Source organism: Saimiri boliviensis, chromosome 14 (genome assembly GCF_048565385.1).
Source record: "Saimiri boliviensis isolate mSaiBol1 chromosome 14, mSaiBol1.pri, whole genome shotgun sequence".
Taxonomy (NCBI): Eukaryota; Metazoa; Chordata; class Mammalia; order Primates; family Cebidae; genus Saimiri; species Saimiri boliviensis.
The window spans coordinates 77,900,423-77,913,079 of record NC_133462.1 but is presented as its reverse complement, the minus strand read 5'-3'; the positions used below and the strand labels follow the sequence as shown (position 1 = coordinate 77,913,079).

The following is a 12,657-nucleotide window of genomic DNA, read 5'->3' as shown; positions in this document are numbered from 1 at the left end:
GTGCCCAGGCTGGAGCCCAGCTCCTGATGGGCGGCGGCCAGGCCGAAGAGGAGGCGTGCTGCTGCCCGGCCGCTGCTGGTGCCGGGCTGCGGCGGGGTCGCAGGCGGGACGGAAAACCGGGCGCTTGAGAAGCACGGCGACCGCAAAAAGGCCAGGGGCAGGCAGCGAAGAGCCGAAAGCCCACGGCACCCGGTGTTCCCCAGGCGGTCTCCCGTCCAGGTACTAACCAGGCCCGACCCTGCTTTGCTTCCGAGATCTGACGAGATCGGGCGCGTCCAGGGCGGCATGGCCGTAGACGCCAGCAGCGGGCCCCTGGCTGCCCCACGAGGCCGGCGCAGCCACGGCCGCCCGACGCCAGGCCTCACTGCCACCGCCTGGCCGCGGGGCTCGGGTCGGAGACCCCCCCGAGCCGCTCGCCCGCTGCCGGGCTCGGCCGCTCTCCGGGTCTACCGCCCCAGCTCTGCCCCGACGCGGGGCTCCGCTTTCCTGCGGCCTCCCCACGCCTCCCGATTTCGCTTGTCTTCGTCGTCACGACGGCCGGGCTCCTGATCCCAACACAGGGGCCGAGGGACACCCAGAGGGCCCCGCCGACTCCAACAACGCCAGCACCACCGCCGCCGCCGCCACCGCCACCGCCACCGCCACCACGACGAACACAACCCCACCCCTCCCACACACACACACACACGAGCCCACTGGCACGAGCACCCACGCAGGCCCAGGCACAGGCACGTAGACACAGACAGCTCGAAGGAGAGCCAGCGAGCGAGGGAGGGAACGGTAGAAACGGACACACGCGGAGAGACAGCGATACGGAGAGAGACGGAGAGGACCAGGAGGATGGAGACAGAGACACACAGACAGACCCAAGGGTGGGCCAGAAAGAGCGCAAGGTGGAAGGGGAAGACAAGAAAGAGAGACGCTGAGGGAATCAGAGAGCCAGAGCGCTTGAGCCTTGGAGAGGGAGCACTCTGCCGTGGTGGACCCGGCTCCCTGGAGCAGGCCCGGTAGGGTGCAGGGAGCTTGGGCTGGCCCCGAACAGAGTGGCAGGGCCGCGCGGGTCCGGGAGGACCGACGGAGCCCTGGGACGTGTTTTGCCGCGGCTGGGTTGGTTGCTTGCTTTGGGGGGTGCGTCTCGTAGGGTCCTTCCTCTGTTGGCTTCTCCCCGTCCTCCTGGTGCGGTGGGCCACCCCGGCCCCCACCCCCACCCCCGCCCCCAGATATGTAGCGCGCACCCGTCGGTCTGGCGGGAGGCGTGGCGCCCAGCGTGCCCACGGGGCCCGGGGCCTGGACCTCTCCGGTGCGCTCGGGACTAGAGTTTACACGAAGTGGGTGGCCGCGGGAATCCAAGCGCACGGGGACGATTTTCCCGGCGGCTGGCCAAACGGAAGAAGGAACCCAGGCGTTCTGGAGCGGAGGTCTCGGCTGGCGTCTGTGGCACCCGCTGCCCCCTGGCCGCCCCGGGCTTGGGGCGGCGCCGCGTGGGTCACTTGAACTGCCCGGGCGTCCCGGGAGAAAGAAAGCACCCGACGGGGCAGGGAAGCGGCGCCTGCCTGCGGATTCGGAGGTGGGGGTCGGGTCCCGTCCCTCCCGGCACCGGCGGAAGAGGCGGTAGACGCTGCCAGCAGCCTGGGGGGTGCTGCGATGGCCGATCCACCCGCTCCCACCCTGCCGCCCCCCCCCTCCCCCCCCGCGGAGGTCCCAGGCTGCGGCGGGGTCGCGGACGGGCGGAAAGAGGGGGAGCAGAGTCGGGGGCCGCTGGGGAAGCCCAGCGACAAAAGAGGGACAAAAGAAGGCAGGGAGCGGAAGAGCCAAAAGCCTACAGCACCCGATATTCCCAGGCGGTCTCCCATCCAAGTACTAACCAGGCCCGACCCTGCTTAGCTTCCGAGATCAGACGAGATCGGGCGCGTTCAGGGTGGTATGGCCGTAGACGCTGGCGGTGGCCTTTGGCTGCCCCAAAAGGCGGCCCGCAGCCACGCCCGCCCGACTCCAGGCGTCACCGCGAGCCCTGCCGGCCGGCTGGGCCGCTCTTCCACGCTATGCCCTGGCACCGCCGGCCGCCGCGCTGCGCCACGCTGCGCCGCGCCTTCCGTCGGCCTCTCGGAGCCTCCCGTCGTCGCCGGCGGGGACGACAGGGTCTGCGCCGAGCGCTCGGGGTCCCGGGGCTTCCTCCGGGGCCTCCGCCTTGCCGCCGCCGCCGCCGCCGAGGGATACTTTGGGATCCGCCGCCGCCCCTCCGGCAAGGCCCCCTCGTGCCCCTGCCACTCAGAGCCGCCACGGCTGCCCAGGAACCCAGAGGCGGCCCAGCCCCGCGGGTTCTTTTTCTCCCAGCGCACCCACCACGCTCCCTGGTGCGGCTCAGGGGCCGGGGGGCGGGGCGGAGCCCTCGCTGTGTCCCGCGCTGGCGCTAGAGCCGGCAGCCTGACCCCGGGACCAGAGGGGCTGACGCACTCGCCCAAGGAGAGCAGAGGAGAGACGGGCGGAGAGACCGAAAGAAAGGGAGAGAAAGACAGAGAGTGACAGACGACAGCCAGAGCCGCAGAACGGGCGCCAGCTACAGGGGGCAGAACAGAAAGGGAGGGGGGGGGGGTGAGGCAGCTAGAGAGCCACAGCGATAGAGCCTTGGAGAGCCAGCGCTCTGCTCTGACGGACAGGGCCTCTTGGAGCAGGCCGGGGTGGGGTGGAGGCTGCTTGGGCTGGCTCAGGACGGGCTGGCAGGGCCGCCCACGCGGGAGGACCGACGGCGCCCTGACACGCGTTTTTTCTCTTGGCTCGGTTGGGTGCGTTGGCTGCGCCTCTGCTAGGGTCCTTCCTCTGTTGGCTCCTCGCCGTCCACTGGCTGCGGTGGGCCCCGCCATCTGCAGGGAGACAGGGCCCGAGGCCTGCGTCTCTCTCTCCTGCCCTCGAGACTGGGGCTTAGGCGGAGTTGGCGGCGATGGGGATGCGGGCGCACAGAAACCGCTTTCCTGGTGGCTGGCGAAGGCGCCGTCCTTTTCCCCGGCACAGCAGCCCATGAGGTCTGGAGCAGAGGCCTTGGCTTGCGTCTGTGGGACCCGCTGGCCCTGCCCGCCTCTGCCTCTACCTACCCCGGGCGGGCTCCGGTCTCGGACGGTTGCGGCGGCGCCGGGTGAGTGAATTGCGTTCACCGGGCGTCCCGGGAGCGGGAAGACACCCTGGACGGCAGGGACCCCGGGCCTGCGCCTTGGGGGGTCGGGTCCCGGCCCTCGGTGCCCAGGCTGGAGCCCAGCTCCTGATGGGCGGCGGCCAGGCCGAAGAGGAGGCGTGCTGCTGCCCGGCCGCTGCTGGTGCCGGGCTGCGGCGGGGTCGCAGGCGGGACGGAAAACCGGGCGCTTGAGAAGCACGGCGACCGCAAAAAGGCCAGGGGCAGGCAGCGAAGAGCCGAAAGCCCACGGCACCCGGTGTTCCCCAGGCGGTCTCCCGTCCAGGTACTAACCAGGCCCGACCCTGCTTTGCTTCCGAGATCTGACGAGATCGGGCGCGTCCAGGGCGGCATGGCCGTAGACGCCAGCAGCGGGCCCCTGGCTGCCCCACGAGGCCGGCGCAGCCACGGCCGCCCGACGCCAGGCCTCACTGCCACCGCCTGGCCGCGGGGCTCGGGTCGGAGACCCCCCCGAGCCGCTCGCCCGCTGCCGGGCTCGGCCGCTCTCCGGGTCTACCGCCCCAGCTCTGCCCCGACGCGGGGCTCCGCTTTCCTGCGGCCTCCCCACGCCTCCCGATTTCGCTTGTCTTCGTCGTCACGACGGCCGGGCTCCTGATCCCAACACAGGGGCCGAGGGACACCCAGAGGGCCCCGCCGACTCCAACAACGCCAGCACCACCGCCGCCGCCGCCACCGCCACCGCCACCGCCACCACGACGAACACAACCCCACCCCTCCCACACACACACACACACGAGCCCAGTGGCACGAGCACCCACGCAGGCCCAGGCACAGGCACGTAGACACAGACAGCTCGAAGGAGAGCCAGCGAGCGAGGGAGGGAACGGTAGAAACGGACACACGCGGAGAGACAGCGATACGGAGAGAGACGGAGAGGACCAGGAGGATGGAGACAGAGACACACAGACAGACCCAAGGGTGGGCCAGAAAGAGCGCAAGGTGGAAGGGGAAGACAAGAAAGAGAGACGCTGAGGGAATCAGAGAGCCAGAGCGCTTGAGCCTTGGAGAGGGAGCACTCTGCCGTGGTGGACCCGGCTCCCTGGAGCAGGCCCGGTAGGGTGCAGGGAGCTTGGGCTGGCCCCGAACAGAGTGGCAGGGCCGCGCGGGTCCGGGAGGACCGACGGAGCCCTGGGACGTGTTTTGCCGCGGCTGGGTTGGTTGCTTGCTTTGGGGGGTGCGTCTCGTAGGGTCCTTCCTCTGTTGGCTTCTCCCCGTCCTCCTGGTGCGGTGGGCCACCCCGGCCCCCACCCCCACCCCCGCCCCCAGATATGTAGCGCGCACCCGTCGGTCTGGCGGGAGGCGTGGCGCCCAGCGTGCCCACGGGGCCCGGGGCCTGGACCTCTCCGGTGCGCTCGGGACTAGAGTTTACACGAAGTGGGTGGCCGCGGGAATCCAAGCGCACGGGGACGATTTTCCCGGCGGCTGGCCAAACGGAAGAAGGAACCCAGGCGTTCTGGAGCGGAGGTCTCGGCTGGCGTCTGTGGCACCCGCTGCCCCCTGGCCGCCCCGGGCTTGGGGCGGCGCCGCGTGGGTCACTTGAACTGCCCGGGCGTCCCGGGAGAAAGAAAGCACCCGACGGGGCAGGGAAGCGGCGCCTGCCTGCGGATTCGGAGGTGGGGGTCGGGTCCCGTCCCTCCCGGCACCGGCGGAAGAGGCGGTAGACGCTGCCAGCAGCCTGGGGGGTGCTGCGATGGCCGATCCACCCGCTCCCACCCTGCCGCCCCCCCCCCCCCCCGCGGAGGTCCCAGGCTGCGGCGGGGTCGCGGACGGGCGGAAAGAGGGGGAGCAGAGTCGGGGGCCGCTGGGGAAGCCCAGCGACAAAAGAGGGACAAAAGAAGGCAGGGAGCGGAAGAGCCAAAAGCCTACAGCACCCGGTATTCCCAGGCGGTCTCCCATCCAAGTACTAACCAGGCCCGACCCTGCTTAGCTTCCGAGATCAGACGAGATCGGGCGCGTTCAGGGTGGTATGGCCGTAGACGCTGGCGGTGGCCTTTGGCTGCCCCAAAAGGCGGCCCGCAGCCACGCCCGCCCGACTCCAGGCGTCACCGCGAGCCCTGCCGGCCGGCTGGGCCGCTCTTCCACGCTATGCCCTGGCACCGCCGGCCGCCGCGCTGCGCCACGCTGCGCCGCGCCTTCCGTCGGCCTCTCGGAGCCTCCCGTCGTCGCCGGCGGGGACGACAGGGTCTGCGCCGAGCGCTCGGGGTCCCGGGGCTTCCTCCGGGGCCTCCGCCTTGCCGCCGCCGCCGCCGCCGAGGGATACTTTGGGATCCGCCGCCGCCCCTCCGGCAAGGCCCCCTCGTGCCCCTGCCACTCAGAGCCGCCACGGCTGCCCAGGAACCCAGAGGCGGCCCAGCCCCGCGGGTTCTTTTTCTCCCAGCGCACCCACCACGCTCCCTGGTGCGGCTCAGGGGCCGGGGGGCGGGGCGGAGCCCTCGCTGTGTCCCGCGCTGGCGCTAGAGCCGGCAGCCTGACCCCGGGACCAGAGGGGCTGACGCACTCGCCCAAGGAGAGCAGAGGAGAGACGGGCGGAGAGACCGAAAGAAAGGGAGAGAAAGACAGAGAGTGACAGACGACAGCCAGAGCCGCAGAACGGGCGCCAGCTACAGGGGGCAGAACAGAAAGGGAGGGGGGGGGTGAGGCAGCTAGAGAGCCACAGCGATAGAGCCTTGGAGAGCCAGCGCTCTGCTCTGACGGACAGGGCCTCTTGGAGCAGGCCGGGGTGGGGTGGAGGCTGCTTGGGCTGGCTCAGGACGGGCTGGCAGGGCCGCCCACGCGGGAGGACCGACGGCGCCCTGACACGCGTTTTTTCTCTTGGCTCGGTTGGGTGCGTTGGCTGCGCCTCTGCTAGGGTCCTTCCTCTGTTGGCTCCTCGCCGTCCACTGGCTGCGGTGGGCCCCGCCATCTGCAGGGAGACAGGGCCCGAGGCCTGCGTCTCTCTCTCCTGCCCTCGAGACTGGGGCTTAGGCGGAGTTGGCGGCGATGGGGATGCGGGCGCACAGAAACCGCTTTCCTGGTGGCTGGCGAAGGCGCCGTCCTTTTCCCCGGCACAGCAGCCCATGAGGTCTGGAGCAGAGGCCTTGGCTTGCGTCTGTGGGACCCGCTGGCCCTGCCCGCCTCTGCCTCTACCTACCCCGGGCGGGCTCCGGTCTCGGACGGTTGCGGCGGCGCCGGGTGAGTGAATTGCGTTCACCGGGCGTCCCGGGAGCGGGAAGACACCCTGGACGGCAGGGACCCCGGGCCTGCGCCTTGGGGGGTCGGGTCCCGGCCCTCGGTGCCCAGGCTGGAGCCCAGCTCCTGATGGGCGGCGGCCAGGCCGAAGAGGAGGCGTGCTGCTGCCCGGCCGCTGCTGGTGCCGGGCTGCGGCGGGGTCGCAGGCGGGACGGAAAACCGGGCGCTTGAGAAGCACGGCGACCGCAAAAAGGCCAGGGGCAGGCAGCGAAGAGCCGAAAGCCCACGGCACCCGGTGTTCCCCAGGCGGTCTCCCGTCCAGGTACTAACCAGGCCCGACCCTGCTTTGCTTCCGAGATCTGACGAGATCGGGCGCGTCCAGGGCGGCATGGCCGTAGACGCCAGCAGCGGGCCCCTGGCTGCCCCACGAGGCCGGCGCAGCCACGGCCGCCCGACGCCAGGCCTCACTGCCACCGCCTGGCCGCGGGGCTCGGGTCGGAGACCCCCCCGAGCCGCTCGCCCGCTGCCGGGCTCGGCCGCTCTCCGGGTCTACCGCCCCAGCTCTGCCCCGACGCGGGGCTCCGCTTTCCTGCGGCCTCCCCACGCCTCCCGATTTCGCTTGTCTTCGTCGTCACGACGGCCGGGCTCCTGATCCCAACACAGGGGCCGAGGGACACCCAGAGGGCCCCGCCGACTCCAACAACGCCACCACCACCGCCGCCGCCGCCACCGCCACCGCCACCGCCACCACGACGAACACAACCCCACCCCTCCCACACACACACACACACGAGCCCACTGGCACGAGCACCCACGCAGGCCCAGGCACAGGCACGTAGACACAGACAGCTCGAAGGAGAGCCAGCGAGCGAGGGAGGGAACGGTAGAAACGGACACACGCGGAGAGACAGCGATACGGAGAGAGACGGAGAGGACCAGGAGGATGGAGACAGAGACACACAGACAGACCCAAGGGTGGGCCAGAAAGAGCGCAAGGTGGAAGGGGAAGACAAGAAAGAGAGACGCTGAGGGAATCAGAGAGCCAGAGCGCTTGAGCCTTGGAGAGGGAGCACTCTGCCGTGGTGGACCCGGCTCCCTGGAGCAGGCCCGGTAGGGTGCAGGGAGCTTGGGCTGGCCCCGAACAGAGTGGCAGGGCCGCGCGGGTCCGGGAGGACCGACGGAGCCCTGGGACGTGTTTTGCCGCGGCTGGGTTGGTTGCTTGCTTTGGGGGGTGCGTCTCGTAGGGTCCTTCCTCTGTTGGCTTCTCCCCGTCCTCCTGGTGCGGTGGGCCACCCCGGCCCCCACCCCCACCCCCGCCCCCAGATATGTAGCGCGCACCCGTCGGTCTGGCGGGAGGCGTGGCGCCCAGCGTGCCCACGGGGCCCGGGGCCTGGACCTCTCCGGTGCGCTCGGGACTAGAGTTTACACGAAGTGGGTGGCCGCGGGAATCCAAGCGCACGGGGACGATTTTCCCGGCGGCTGGCCAAACGGAAGAAGGAACCCAGGCGTTCTGGAGCGGAGGTCTCGGCTGGCGTCTGTGGCACCCGCTGCCCCCTGGCCGCCCCGGGCTTGGGGCGGCGCCGCGTGGGTCACTTGAACTGCCCGGGCGTCCCGGGAGAAAGAAAGCACCCGACGGGGCAGGGAAGCGGCGCCTGCCTGCGGATTCGGAGGTGGGGGTCGGGTCCCGTCCCTCCCGGCACCGGCGGAAGAGGCGGTAGACGCTGCCAGCAGCCTGGGGGGTGCTGCGATGGCCGATCCACCCGCTCCCACCCTGCCGCCCCCCCCTCCCCCCCCGCGGAGGTCCCAGGCTGCGGCGGGGTCGCGGACGGGCGGAAAGAGGGGGAGCAGAGTCGGGGGCCGCTGGGGAAGCCCAGCGACAAAAGAGGGACAAAAGAAGGCAGGGAGCGGAAGAGCCAAAAGCCTACAGCACCCGGTATTCCCAGGCGGTCTCCCATCCAAGTACTAACCAGGCCCGACCCTGCTTAGCTTCCGAGATCAGACGAGATCGGGCGCGTTCAGGGTGGTATGGCCGTAGACGCTGGCGGTGGCCTTTGGCTGCCCCAAAAGGCGGCCCGCAGCCACGCCCGCCCGACTCCAGGCGTCACCGCGAGCCCTGCCGGCCGGCTGGGCCGCTCTTCCACGCTATGCCCTGGCACCGCCGGCCGCCGCGCTGCGCCACGCTGCGCCGCGCCTTCCGTCGGCCTCTCGGAGCCTCCCGTCGTCGCCGGCGGGGACGACAGGGTCTGCGCCGAGCGCTCGGGGTCCCGGGGCTTCCTCCGGGGCCTCCGCCTTGCCGCCGCCGCCGCCGCCGAGGGATACTTTGGGATCCGCCGCCGCCCCTCCGGCAAGGCCCCCTCGTGCCCCTGCCACTCAGAGCCGCCACGGCTGCCCAGGAACCCAGAGGCGGCCCAGCCCCGCGGGTTCTTTTTCTCCCAGCGCACCCACCACGCTCCCTGGTGCGGCTCAGGGGCCGGGGGGCGGGGCGGAGCCCTCGCTGTGTCCCGCGCTGGCGCTAGAGCCGGCAGCCTGACCCCGGGACCAGAGGGGCTGACGCACTCGCCCAAGGAGAGCAGAGGAGAGACGGGCGGAGAGACCGAAAGAAAGGGAGAGAAAGACAGAGAGTGACAGACGACAGCCAGAGCCGCAGAACGGGCGCCAGCTACAGGGGGCAGAACAGAAAGGGAGGGGGGGGGGGTGAGGCAGCTAGAGAGCCACAGCGATAGAGCCTTGGAGAGCCAGCGCTCTGCTCTGACGGACAGGGCCTCTTGGAGCAGGCCGGGGTGGGGTGGAGGCTGCTTGGGCTGGCTCAGGACGGGCTGGCAGGGCCGCCCACGCGGGAGGACCGACGGCGCCCTGACACGCGTTTTTTCTCTTGGCTCGGTTGGGTGCGTTGGCTGCGCCTCTGCTAGGGTCCTTCCTCTGTTGGCTCCTCGCCGTCCACTGGCTGCGGTGGGCCCCGCCATCTGCAGGGAGACAGGGCCCGAGGCCTGCGTCTCTCTCTCTCCTGCCCTCGAGACTGGGGCTTAGGCGGAGTTGGCGGCGATGGGGATGCGGGCGCACAGAAACCGCTTTCCTGGTGGCTGGCGAAGGCGCCGTCCTTTTCCCCGGCACAGCAGCCCATGAGGTCTGGAGCAGAGGCCTTGGCTTGCGTCTGTGGGACCCGCTGGCCCTGCCCGCCTCTGCCTCTACCTACCCCGGGCGGGCTCCGGTCTCGGACGGTTGCGGCGGCGCCGGGTGAGTGAATTGCGTTCACCGGGCGTCCCGGGAGCGGGAAGACACCCTGGACGGCAGGGACCCCGGGCCTGCGCCTTGGGGGGTCGGGTCCCGGCCCTCGGTGCCCAGGCTGGAGCCCAGCTCCTGATGGGCGGCGGCCAGGCCGAAGAGGAGGCGTGCTGCTGCCCGGCCGCTGCTGGTGCCGGGCTGCGGCGGGGTCGCAGGCGGGACGGAAAACCGGGCGCTTGAGAAGCACGGCGACCGCAAAAAGGCCAGGGGCAGGCAGCGAAGAGCCGAAAGCCCACGGCACCCGGTGTTCCCCAGGCGGTCTCCCGTCCAGGTACTAACCAGGCCCGACCCTGCTTTGCTTCCGAGATCTGACGAGATCGGGCGCGTCCAGGGCGGCATGGCCGTAGACGCCAGCAGCGGGCCCCTGGCTGCCCCACGAGGCCGGCGCAGCCACGGCCGCCCGACGCCAGGCCTCACTGCCACCGCCTGGCCGCGGGGCTCGGGTCGGAGACCCCCCCGAGCCGCTCGCCCGCTGCCGGGCTCGGCCGCTCTCCGGGTCTACCGCCCCAGCTCTGCCCCGACGCGGGGCTCCGCTTTCCTGCGGCCTCCCCACGCCTCCCGATTTCGCTTGTCTTCGTCGTCACGACGGCCGGGCTCCTGATCCCAACACAGGGGCCGAGGGACACCCAGAGGGCCCCGCCGACTCCAACAACGCCACCACCACCGCCGCCGCCGCCACCGCCACCGCCACCGCCACCACGACGAACACAACCCCACCCCTCCCACACACACACACACACACGAGCCCACTGGCACGAGCACCCACGCAGGCCCAGGCACAGGCACGTAGACACAGACAGCTCGAAGGAGAGCCAGCGAGCGAGGGAGGGAACGGTAGAAACGGACACACGCGGAGAGACAGCGATACGGAGAGAGACGGAGAGGACCAGGAGGATGGAGACAGAGACACACAGACAGACCCAAGGGTGGGCCAGAAAGAGCGCAAGGTGGAAGGGGAAGACAAGAAAGAGAGACGCTGAGGGAATCAGAGAGCCAGAGCGCTTGAGCCTTGGAGAGGGAGCACTCTGCCGTGGTGGACCCGGCTCCCTGGAGCAGGCCCGGTAGGGTGCAGGGAGCTTGGGCTGGCCCCGAACAGAGTGGCAGGGCCGCGCGGGTCCGGGAGGACCGACGGAGCCCTGGGACGTGTTTTGCCGCGGCTGGGTTGGTTGCTTGCTTTGGGGGGTGCGTCTCGTAGGGTCCTTCCTCTGTTGGCTTCTCCCCGTCCTCCTGGTGCGGTGGGCCACCCCGGCCCCCACCCCCACCCCCGCCCCCAGATATGTAGCGCGCACCCGTCGGTCTGGCGGGAGGCGTGGCGCCCAGCGTGCCCACGGGGCCCGGGGCCTGGACCTCTCCGGTGCGCTCGGGACTAGAGTTTACACGAAGTGGGTGGCCGCGGGAATCCAAGCGCACGGGGACGATTTTCCCGGCGGCTGGCCAAACGGAAGAAGGAACCCAGGCGTTCTGGAGCGGAGGTCTCGGCTGGCGTCTGTGGCACCCGCTGCCCCCTGGCCGCCCCGGGCTTGGGGCGGCGCCGCGTGGGTCACTTGAACTGCCCGGGCGTCCCGGGAGAAAGAAAGCACCCGACGGGGCAGGGAAGCGGCGCCTGCCTGCGGATTCGGAGGTGGGGGTCGGGTCCCGTCCCTCCCGGCACCGGCGGAAGAGGCGGTAGACGCTGCCAGCAGCCTGGGGGGTGCTGCGATGGCCGATCCACCCGCTCCCACCCTGCCGCCCCCCCCCTCCCCCCCCGCGGAGGTCCCAGGCTGCGGCGGGGTCGCGGACGGGCGGAAAGAGGGGGAGCAGAGTCGGGGGCCGCTGGGGAAGCCCAGCGACAAAAGAGGGACAAAAGAAGGCAGGGAGCGGAAGAGCCAAAAGCCTACAGCACCCGGTATTCCCAGGCGGTCTCCCATCCAAGTACTAACCAGGCCCGACCCTGCTTAGCTTCCGAGATCAGACGAGATCGGGCGCGTTCAGGGTGGTATGGCCGTAGACGCTGGCGGTGGCCTTTGGCTGCCCCAAAAGGCGGCCCGCAGCCACGCCCGCCCGACTCCAGGCGTCACCGCGAGCCCTGCCGGCCGGCTGGGCCGCTCTTCCACGCTATGCCCTGGCACCGCCGGCCGCCGCGCTGCGCCACGCTGCGCCGCGCCTTCCGTCGGCCTCTCGGAGCCTCCCGTCGTCGCCGGCGGGGACGACAGGGTCTGCGCCGAGCGCTCGGGGTCCCGGGGCTTCCTCCGGGGCCTCCGCCTTGCCGCCGCCGCCGCCGCCGAGGGATACTTTGGGATCCGCCGCCGCCCCTCCGGCAAGGCCCCCTCGTGCCCCTGCCACTCAGAGCCGCCACGGCTGCCCAGGAACCCAGAGGCGGCCCAGCCCCGCGGGTTCTTTTTCTCCCAGCGCACCCACCACGCTCCCTGGTGCGGCTCAGGGGCCGGGGGGCGGGGCGGAGCCCTCGCTGTGTCCCGCGCTGGCGCTAGAGCCGGCAGCCTGACCCCGGGACCAGAGGGGCTGACGCACTCGCCCAAGGAGAGCAGAGGAGAGACGGGCGGAGAGACCGAAAGAAAGGGAGAGAAAGACAGAGTGACAGACGACAGCCAGAGCCGCAGAACGGGCGCCAGCTACAGGGGGCAGAACAGAAAGGGAGGGGGGGGGGTGAGGCAGCTAGAGAGCCACAGCGATAGAGCCTTGGAGAGCCAGCGCTCTGCTCTGACGGACAGGGCCTCTTGGAGCAGGCCGGGGTGGGGTGGAGGCTGCTTGGGCTGGCTCAGGACGGGCTGGCAGGGCCGCCCACGCGGGAGGACCGACGGCGCCCTGACACGCGTTTTTTCTCTTGGCTCGGTTGGGTGCGTTGGCTGCGCCTCTGCTAGGGTCCTTCCTCTGTTGGCTCCTCGCCGTCCACTGGCTGCGGTGGGCCCCGCCATCTGCAGGGAGACAGGGCCCGAGGCCTGCGTCTCTCTCTCCTGCCCTCGAGACTGGGGCTTAGGCGGAGTTGGCGGCGATGGGGATGCGGGCGCACAGAAACCGCTTTCCTG

At 71.1% G+C, this 12,657-nt stretch overlaps 8 non-coding genes across 8 annotated transcripts; all 8 read right to left on the bottom strand.

The window, feature by feature from the left end:
• Positions 1 to 177: 177 nt before the first annotated feature.
• Positions 178 to 297, bottom strand: LOC141581306 (5S ribosomal RNA). Its single transcript, XR_012513900.1, has one exon. It is a non-coding gene; the product is annotated as a 5S ribosomal RNA (ribosomal RNA).
• Positions 298 to 1,816: 1,519 nt separating this feature from the next.
• On the bottom strand, positions 1,817 to 1,935 carry LOC141581379 (5S ribosomal RNA). Its single transcript, XR_012513971.1, has one exon. It is a non-coding gene; the product is annotated as a 5S ribosomal RNA (ribosomal RNA).
• Positions 1,936 to 3,407: 1,472 nt separating this feature from the next.
• Positions 3,408 to 3,527, bottom strand: LOC141581305 (5S ribosomal RNA). Its single transcript, XR_012513899.1, has one exon. It is a non-coding gene; the product is annotated as a 5S ribosomal RNA (ribosomal RNA).
• A 1,516-nt stretch (positions 3,528 to 5,043) lies between these two features.
• On the bottom strand, positions 5,044 to 5,162 carry LOC141581345 (5S ribosomal RNA). Its single transcript, XR_012513939.1, has one exon. It is a non-coding gene; the product is annotated as a 5S ribosomal RNA (ribosomal RNA).
• A 1,470-nt stretch (positions 5,163 to 6,632) lies between these two features.
• On the bottom strand, positions 6,633 to 6,752 carry LOC141581304 (5S ribosomal RNA). The gene has a single exon (XR_012513898.1). It is a non-coding gene; the product is annotated as a 5S ribosomal RNA (ribosomal RNA).
• Positions 6,753 to 8,270: 1,518 nt separating this feature from the next.
• Positions 8,271 to 8,389, bottom strand: LOC141581343 (5S ribosomal RNA). The gene has a single exon (XR_012513937.1). It is a non-coding gene; the product is annotated as a 5S ribosomal RNA (ribosomal RNA).
• A 1,474-nt stretch (positions 8,390 to 9,863) lies between these two features.
• LOC141581303 (5S ribosomal RNA) lies at positions 9,864 to 9,983 on the bottom strand. Its single transcript, XR_012513897.1, has one exon. It is a non-coding gene; the product is annotated as a 5S ribosomal RNA (ribosomal RNA).
• A 1,521-nt stretch (positions 9,984 to 11,504) lies between these two features.
• LOC141581339 (5S ribosomal RNA) lies at positions 11,505 to 11,623 on the bottom strand. The gene has a single exon (XR_012513933.1). It is a non-coding gene; the product is annotated as a 5S ribosomal RNA (ribosomal RNA).
• Positions 11,624 to 12,657: the final 1,034 nt, after the last annotated feature.